A 9,597-nucleotide genomic window follows, 5' to 3' on the forward strand; every position below is an offset into this window, starting at 1 on the left:
GCAAGGAAGACTTCATTCAAGACTATTTTAGGGACTTCCCTGGTGGTGCAGTGGTTAAGAATCTGCCTGCCAATGCAAGGACACAGGTTCGATCCCTGGTCCAGGAAGATCCCACATGCCGCGGAGCAACTAAGCCTGTGCGCCACAACTACTGAGCCTGTGCTCTAGAGCACGTGAGCCACAACTAGTGAGCCCACGTGCCACAAATACTGAAGCCCGAGCACCTAGAGCCCGTGCTCTGCAACAAGAGAAGCCACCACAGTGAGAAGCCCACGCACCGCAATGAAGAGTAGCCCCCGCTCGCCACAACTAGAGAAAGCCCGTGTGCAGCAACGAAGACCCAATGCAGCCAACACTAAAAATTAAAAAAAAAAAATACTATTGCTTAGGGGTCAAAACTACTGCAATCATGGAGAGAAACTGAACTCAACTCTGGAAACAAAAGGCAGCAGAGAACATTAAGGCCACCTTGATCAGAAGGTAGAGTTGGGTTTGGAGAGAATTCGGAAATATGTTCCCCTCCTAGCAGAAGCACAGTCATAGGGAAATGGAAACTCGGGACTTGTCGTGTCCTATTCTGTTATTTGGGAAAAGAAAAAAGAGGATTTTCTCTCAGTCTCTGCCTGGACTCTTGGCAGTGGTGTGCTAGTAAAGGGTTAACAATTTTTTTTTCTCCCTCCAGAAGAAAACAGAGCCTTTTTTTTGTAGTGTTTGTTAATTTCCACGCTATAAATTTTCCCAATATGACCTATTTCAAGCTATCAATTTAATGACACTGCAATGTGAATTTGGGAAGAAACGCTCACAATCAGGTTTTCAGAGGTAGAATCAGCCAACTTAAGCACATCACACTGCTTTTTAGCCATGCACACTGGCAAAAAACGAGAAGCATCTAGAAATAATAATAATATATGCTAAGGATCCAACTCCTCATTAATGAGGTTTTAGACAAGCACATGAAGAGAAGTTTAGGGTAGGAATAGCTTAAGAATTATAACACAGACATTAACTTATAACACCTTACAAATTGCAGCTGATTTAATTCCCATTACTGAATTCTGATGAGGAAACGGAGGGTCTCAGCTTCACATAACTAGTAAATGGCCAAGCTGGGAATGGACCAGAGGACTAACTGCTTCCCAAACCCTCTCTCTCCATGAGCTCAACTCTGAACAACATTCACAAATCCTTTTCTCAAGACCTACGTCCTCAAAAATACGTCTTACCTAGAACCCACAATTCTTACAGGTAGATATATCCTTTAAGGATAAACATAACCCAGGATGCTGAAAATATGAAAATTTGTCTGTGAGGGACATCCTTATTCCATTCGCATCCCTTGCACATAAGTGGAACATATTCTGATGTGATCCAATGTAACAGTAAAGGAGTAACTTTTTGATTTGGAAGGAGACAGTTACAGAAACTTCAATAGTTTGAAGCCCTATTGTGATAGATAGGAAAGCAAATGTTAAGTCTAAAATGAGAAGAGAGGCAAAAATCAAGGCCCCTGGAAACAATAATCGGCTGACTTATTCATCTTTGTATCCCTCCGGGTCAGAATGTGGCTGTACTCAGAGCAGGTGCTGGATACTAGTTTGAAGAAAGGAGAGAGAATTGGATGGAAAGCCAGATGGGAGGAAAGGCAGAAAGACACAAAGACAAAAGGGAAGGAAAAAATTCAGGAGGGAGCGAGGGGAACCTGGTGGGTGTACCTTTTTAAAATGTGAAGAGTGTCCAAAAATGGAGTAGAAAGGCTGTCGTCACAGCTGGGAAACGTGGCCTGACTTTGACATCCACCTGAGCACTGGTTTCTGCAGGCCAACAATTGAGTGAGTGTTACTTGTAATCTTCACCTTGCCCACCTTGTCACAACGTGGAACTCTCTTGGTCACACCCATTTATAGGACATAGTTATTAAATATTGTGCAAGACAAAGTGGGTTCTCATGTCATGTCTTTATATTTGTATATTTAATAATAATTAAAATGAAGTCAATAAAATATGTACATATTTTTATTTTAAATTGCATAGACAATGTACATGTGTTTTTTTATTTTTCTATGAAAAATAAGGGCAATTGTCTTATTTAAAGCACATAGCAATGAGGAGTGAAATAAAAATGCTATAAAATACTCTCTTTTTATTCAGTTAAGTAAATGAACTTTCTACCTGGAAGATGATACTCTCATTGGCATCCCTGTCATAGATTAATGGCAGATTTTTGGATGCTACCATTGATAAAATATTTTTTCTGGCTTTTAATAAAGTACTGTTCCATGAAGGATATTATAATCTCCCAACATGGTTCTTTTGTAGAGTGGTTCAGTTTTTTTCCACTTGCATAATTTTCATTTGCTATCAGATAATAAAACATTTTGCTCAGAGTATTTCTCCCCTCATCTTGCTTAATTGCAAATAAAATCAATGGGGATAGTATTTGGGGGCAGGGAAGAGAACCAGAATGTGAATACTCATATCATAATTCCTGTTACACACATACATCTTGAATGTGATTATCTAAACTGACTGAGATAGTAATACCTGAGGGGTCTTGCATGTCATAGATGTTGAACATGGATTTGTGAAAAAAAAAAATGAACAGAAAATAGTTCTGTCTAGGAAGAGTTCTCCATTCACTAGACACCTCTGCCCTTCTCAAGTTATCTGTGCTACGTCACACTGTGTAGTCAGCCACGAGTATAGCCAACTATCAGAACTGGAAAAGAAATATTAATGAACCAAATTCCTTTAGACTCGCAGATGTTTGTTGCATACATTCTAGAATGGCAGTATTTTTTCCTCTTTTAACTGAATCTCCTAGGATGATAGAGTTAGTGCAAAACTAGAGAAAGAAAAGAGCATTATTAAATTCACTCAGTAAACACTTTTCAGTACCTACTACATGCTGACACTAAATCACTAAAAATCCTTTCAAGAAGTAGGTAAAGAAGGATGCACCAGGCGCTGGTCAGCCATTAGAGATGCTCGACAGGCAACGACGACTATAATACAGTATTGATAAGTACCAAGATGGGGATAAATGTTTGGGTATTAGCTATCGGAACACAGCATGACAGCCCATGCAAGGATAGGAGATAACTTTGGAAGTTTTTTGGAGGTACTGATGCTGACCTAAGTGAGTACCAGTGAGCCCCTCAAAGAGAAGGGGGAAAGGGTGCTCCAGGCAGTGGTGGTTTAAACTAGTTATAAAGGAAACAGGCTGTAAAGTTATAAAGGACAAAGGAGGATCAGAGTCTGAACTCCCTGGTTTAATAACTATTGGGTCTGGGCAGATGACTTTTCTTCTACGCATCTATCTACTCATAGGGAACCTTAGAGAGAATGAGAGAGTAAAAAAGAAAAACAAAACAAAAAAGAGTACTTGGGGACTTCCCTTGTGGCACAATGGTTAAGAATCCGCCTGCCAGTTCAGGGGACATGGGTTCGATACCTGGTCCGGGAAGATACCACATGCCGCAGAGCAACTAAGCCTGTGTGCCACAACTACTGAGCCTGCACTCTAGAGCCCACGAGCCACAACTGCCGAGCCCATGCACCACAACTACTGAAACCTGTGCGCCTAGAGCCCGTGCTCTGCAACAAGAGAAGCTACCGCAATGAGAAGCCCGCGCACCACAAGGAAGAGTAGCCCCCGCTCTCTGCAACTAGAGAAAGCCCGTGCACAGCAACGAAGACCCAACACAACCAAAAATAAATAAATTTATTTTAAAAAAAGCACTTGGCAGCATGTAATTACTTAATAATTTGTATTTTATCTGCAAAATTTTGGTGATGTATTCAGGTAACTGTATTTCTATAAATCTGGAGTGAAAATTTTTCAACTTAGATAATGATCATTGAGGGAGAAAAGAGAGTTAAGGGTTAAAGGACTTTCTGCTCAAAATTACTAGTTGTTGCAGGTTGTAATTTCCAGAAGCAGATACCATGTAGAGTATGGGGTACAAGGTGTTCATAAAGGATCAAAACATATGAAAGAAACAGTGAAACAGGATAGAGAAGAGGAAGAAGTCGAACTGTGAAGCAAGCACAAGGAAGCCCTGGCCACCCCAGCAGGGAGTCCTCGAGTGACCAGTGCCTCTTGGAGTTATGTGCATGGGCCAAAACGGCCATGTCTTTACCCCTCTGCCTGGCTACCCCAGGAAAGGCGTGACCGCAGGCAAAGCAGCTCTCAGCCACTGAGACAAATTCTCTGAAATTGGGCAGCAAGCCCTTCCCTGAAGGGGGATCTGGGAGGCACATCTCTGGATCTATTACAATAGTGTTCCCTAAAAGTATGTCCTCCTCCCCTTCTGGGTGAATGCAAGACGGTACTTCTCAGCCCCTTATACATGGGCTGGGCACCTCACTCTTCGAAGAGCTGAGCAGGTAACCAACTCTGATAGAGCTTACCTTGGGACTTCCTGTTATGCAAGGGAGCGAATTATTCTCGTTGTTTAAGCCACTTTTCGTTTATTTAGTGACTTGCACCTAAAGGATCCTCGCTGATACACCTGTTTTAGTGTTATTATCTATGTTTGAAGGAGGTAGGAGAAGGAGTGAGGGGATAGCCCAAGCTCTGCAGATCTACCAGCAAGAGTAGGAGATCCTCTCACGATCTTGGTGGTCACCCCCGTGGAAGTACTAGAAGCTTAAATGCCAGTATTTGGGAAAATAATCTGCTTTTTTCACACTCTTTTTTCCTGAGACCCGACCTCAGGCTTTCACAATCTCAAGTTTTCTTCTCATTTGTAAGACATCCTTTGTTTCTTGGGATTTTAAAGTCACAGCTTTTTTCCTCACTTCTTGCTCTGGCCCTTAACTATTTCATTAGCTCCATTCACCACATTAGATGAAGAGTGTGTCGTTAGCTCCAAATGATTGTTAGTGGCTGTTCAAGAACTGACAATAAAAAGTCAACGTTTTGGACTTCCCTGGTGGCCCAGTGGTTGAGTCCGCCTGCCAATGCAAGGGACACAGGTTCAATCCCTGGTCCGGGAAGATCCCCCATGTCTCGGAGCAACTAAACCCATGCGCCATAACTACTGAGCCTGCTCTCTAGAGCCCACGAGCCACAACTCCTGAGCCCATGTGCCGCAACTACTGAAGCCCGTGTGCCTAAAGCCTGTGCTCCGCAACAAGAGAAGCCACCACAATGAGAAGCCTGTGCACCGCAACCAAGAGTAGCCCCTGCTCGCCGCAACTAGAGAAAACGCGCGCACAGCAACCAAGACCCAAAGCAATCAAACAAAAAAAAAAATTCAACCTTTCACTAGTGACTGGCGTGCAATGGTGTATAATTTTGTGACACCTAACAGGGTCCTATGCTCTGTAGATCACAGGACTGGGAATGGCTGTTACTATGGTTGCAGATTTTTCAAAGGGCTGTATTCTTTTGAACAGAAGACCCTGCAAACAAACTCTCAGATTCTGTCTTTTGTTTCGTCTCATTTGTGGCTCAGGTGAAACTATTTTTCCCATCAGGATAAAATTGTTCAGATTTTTTTTCCTTCAACAAATACAACCTTAAATAGTATAACCTTTAGAAAATGCTCTCTTTTCATTTTAACTTTATAGTAGTTATCTAATGAAGGCAAGATATTCCTGAAGGATAGGCAAAACTGGGAAAATTGTGTGTTCCAAACCAAAAAAGAAATCAGAGAATGTTAACCGAATCTTAATTTGAACCAAACCTTATCTTTCTCAGTCTTCTTTTTTAGTTCTAAATTGAGTATTAAAGCATAGAGCACAATGACATCAATACATTCTCTTAGCATAATGCTATGTATCCCAAAATGAAGCATGGTATCAAATACAAATTCCTCCACTTGGGGTTTGCATTCCATGTTTTCTCAAAGACTTTCCTCAAACACTCCCTCTCCTGCTTCAACCAATTCTCAGTTCTTGATGGAATATTACCACCAGCATACAAACAAGCACTAATATTGGCTTTTTCAAATCAAATCAAATAAAACCTCCCATGACTTTGACCTGAATCATCTTCCCACCACTCTTCCATTCCTTCCCAATTCACTGTACATTTTCTTGACAAATATAGTCATGTCAATATGATCTTCTACATCCGGTCCAATCAAGTTTCCACCCCTTCTATTCCAGAAAAAGATCTTGTCAGGGTCACACACACAAAAATTTATCCAGTGATCACCGTTCTTTCCTTAACCAGACCTTTCCATTGCTTCCAACATAACTGCTCACTTTTCTTCACAAAACTCTGTCATCTCTTAATGTCTACAACCCCATGTGCTTGTATCTAAGTGCCTGCATTATTAGCTGCTTCATCACAGTCTCCTTTGCTGGTTCATTTTCTCCTCCTCCACCACTAAATGTCCTGGGCTCTCTAGGCGACATTTTTTCAAGCCTATGGCTTTAAATAGAACTTGTCTGCTATGACTTCCACATCTGTACCTTAAGATTCAAACATGCCCTAGAACTCCAGAATCGTATACCCAACACCCTGCTGGATATTTGTCCACAGGTGTTTTTTTTCGTTTTTTTCTTCGTTTTTTTTTTTTTTGTGGTAAGTGGGCCTCTCACTGTTGTGGCCTCTCCCATTGCGGAGCACAGACTCCGGACGCACAGGCTCAGCGGCCACGGCTCACGGGCCCAGCCGCTCCGCGGCATGTGAGATCTTCCCGGACCAGGGCACGAACCTGGGTCCCCTGCATCGGCAGGCGGACTCTCAACCACTGCGCCACCAGGGAAGCCCTCCCACAGGTGTTTTTAAAAAGCATCTTAAAATTAACACAGCCAAAATAGTACTCTTGATTCTTCATAGAACTCAATTACCAAACTCTTTTCTCAGATGAACTGTTTTGAATAAATAACACTATCCAATTTTTTAAGCCAAACTTTCAGGGATTTTTCCTTATTTCTCACTGTCCATCAGAATCCTCATTCTCAAACGTACATATATAAATTATCAACATATCATGTACAATTTGCCTTCAAAACATATCCTAAATCTATCTTCTTGTTTTCCATTTCTACTGTTTAAACCATCATTGCTCAGATTATTCACAGCACTTTAGCTGGTCTCCCTGCTTCCATTCTCCCTACACAATAGTTTTTTGTTTGTTTGTTTCTCCTTATTAACTTTACTGAAGTGTGACTTACATGCAATAAAAAAGCACCTATTTTAAGTTTGCAGTTTGGTGACCTTGTCAAATGTATACACCCATATGATCATCAACCCTATCAGGATACAGAATATTTCCATCACCCCCCAAATTTTCCTTGTATCCATTTGCATTTTACCCACCCTCACCTCTGGCCTAGGCAACAACTGATATGTTATCAGTTGTTGCCTAGGCCAGAGATTACTATAGATTAGGTTTACCTCTTCTGTAATAGTATATACATGGGTTCATATGGTATGTGTTCTTTTGTGTCCTAGGTAGCTCAGCACATTTTTTGAGATTCGTCAAAGTTTTGTGTCTAGTAGTTTGTTTCTTTTTATTGTTTGGATATACCACAATTTGTTTAAGAAAATATCAAAGAAAATCATTGTGATCTTAGAAGATAAAACTACTAAATAGGCTATAATAAAAAATTAACACCATCATGATGAACTGCCCAAAATTAATGTATTAAATAACTTAGAGCCCAGGGAGATGATGCTAGGAAATCTACCAAATAAACCATCTAGTCTAAAAATCATATAATCATGAGGAAGTATACTTATAAGCCCATTCTTCAATGGGGAAGTACTAAGGTTCAGTAATTAGTTTAAACATAATAAGTACATAAATAGTGAGTTTGGGGGAAAAAAGATTGTTTTCTGGGATAATCACACATAGGTGACAAGCTAAAAATGGCATAAAGTCCATTGAAATTGGTTACATAAAATTACAAGGTATCTGAGGCATCTGTATTCGAGACAATATTCTCCTCCAGTTAAGGAATGGAAAATTAGACATAGGGTATTTCCAAGTAATGTAGTCAATACTACTGTAGTATTAAGTGGACAGGAAGTCCTGCTTTTAAACTGAAATTGCTCCTATTAGCTTTAATAACTGATGTGAGTGCTTTTAAAGTCTGGATAACCACTAAGGATTCATTTCCACAATATGCCTCCATTTAATGTGAAATCAGATGGAAGGTGCCCCAAACAACTGTTCAGTTTCTTTTTTTCAGTTATTCATTAATTAATTTTATTTTTTGTTCCACCTGTTGAATGTGCTCTTTGAAAAAGACTTTGTATGTTCCATTGTTTGGTGAATTCTTCTATAAATTTCAGGTATGTCCTGCTGGTTGATATTTTATTCACATCTTTTATATCCTTAGTAATTTTCTGCAGAAATTTCAACTGTAATGTGGATTTGTCTAATTTTGCTTGCAGATTTTTCTCAGTTTTTGCTTCATAGATTTATGAATCTCTGGTATTAGGTTCACAGGGATTCAGAATTGACACTTTCATTTTTATGAAATTCCCCTTCTCATCTTTGTCAATATTCCTGGTTGTGAGGACTTCTCTGTATATTTTCCCATTCTCTTACTGTTGGACTATCTGTAACTCCATATTTAAAATGCACTTCCTCTACATGATATAAAATTGGATTTAGCACTTAAATCCAGTGTAATATTCTTTGGCTTTTTTTTAGAAAGTTTAGAGCATTTATAATTAATTTAATGATTTACATGGTTGTTTCTAAGTGTACCATCCAGCTATTTGTTTTCAATTTGTCCTATATGTACACTTTTTTGAGTTTTATGGTTTTATTAACACAAATACAATGTGCACACAAGCTGTCTCTTCATTTTCTTCACTGTGCAGCCTGGCATTGGGATTGATGACTGACAGCTGGCTAGACTGCTCTTTCCACAATGGCTCTGTGATTCTTAGAGGAGACGATGTGAGAAATCACAGCCCAGTAATATATGCTCCACATCAGCAGCATTTCAAGCTCCTTGACACTGTGGACAGAAACTTTCAGAAGTCACTGGTCAACAAGTGCTTTGTTTTCTTGCTGTTCCAGTAACCAAATTTGAACATCAAAATCTGGCCCCTGAATCTCCTGCGCACCCTACTGTCATGCCCCTGGGCTTCTGCCAGTTCTGCTTTATTATGACATATCAGTCTGACTGGTGCTGGATGGATTTCTTGACTCTCTTTTTGATCTTTGGCTTCATGAGAGGTCTGAGGGCGGCCATGATGCTGAGGAGGATGTGTCACATATATGTTTTGTTCTTCATCCCTGCATTCTTTATGACTATTTAAATATTTTCAATATTCAATTTTTCTTTACCATGGTCTTACTAGCTATAACTTTTAAGTTTATGCAGTAGGAGCTCTAGGGTTTGCAATATGCATCTTATCACAGTCTTTCTTCAAGTAACATCATGCCTCTTGAGTTTTAATGTAAGAAATGTATAACGGTATATTTCTATTATGCCCTCCTCTTCTTTATACTTTTATTGTCAAATAATCTACATCTTCATTGGCATAAACCCCACAAATATATTATTATTTTATAATTTAAACAATAAAATACATTTTAAAGAAATTTAAAAATGAAGGAATTTTTAAAAATTTACCTACATAGGGCTTCCCTGGTGGCGCGGTGGTTGAGAGTCCGC

General features: G+C 39.8%; 1 pseudogene; it reads right to left on the bottom strand.

Annotated features, from left to right (window-relative positions):
• Positions 1-8,728: 8,728 nt before the first annotated feature.
• Positions 8,729-9,171, bottom strand: LOC112398658 (60S ribosomal protein L32 pseudogene; annotated as a pseudogene).
• Positions 9,172-9,597: the final 426 nt, after the last annotated feature.

This window comes from Neophocaena asiaeorientalis, unplaced genomic scaffold (assembly GCF_003031525.2).
Source record: "Neophocaena asiaeorientalis asiaeorientalis breed wild unplaced genomic scaffold, Neophocaena_asiaeorientalis_V1.1 scaffold26, whole genome shotgun sequence".
In the NCBI taxonomy this organism is placed as follows: domain Eukaryota; kingdom Metazoa; phylum Chordata; class Mammalia; order Artiodactyla; family Phocoenidae; genus Neophocaena; species Neophocaena asiaeorientalis.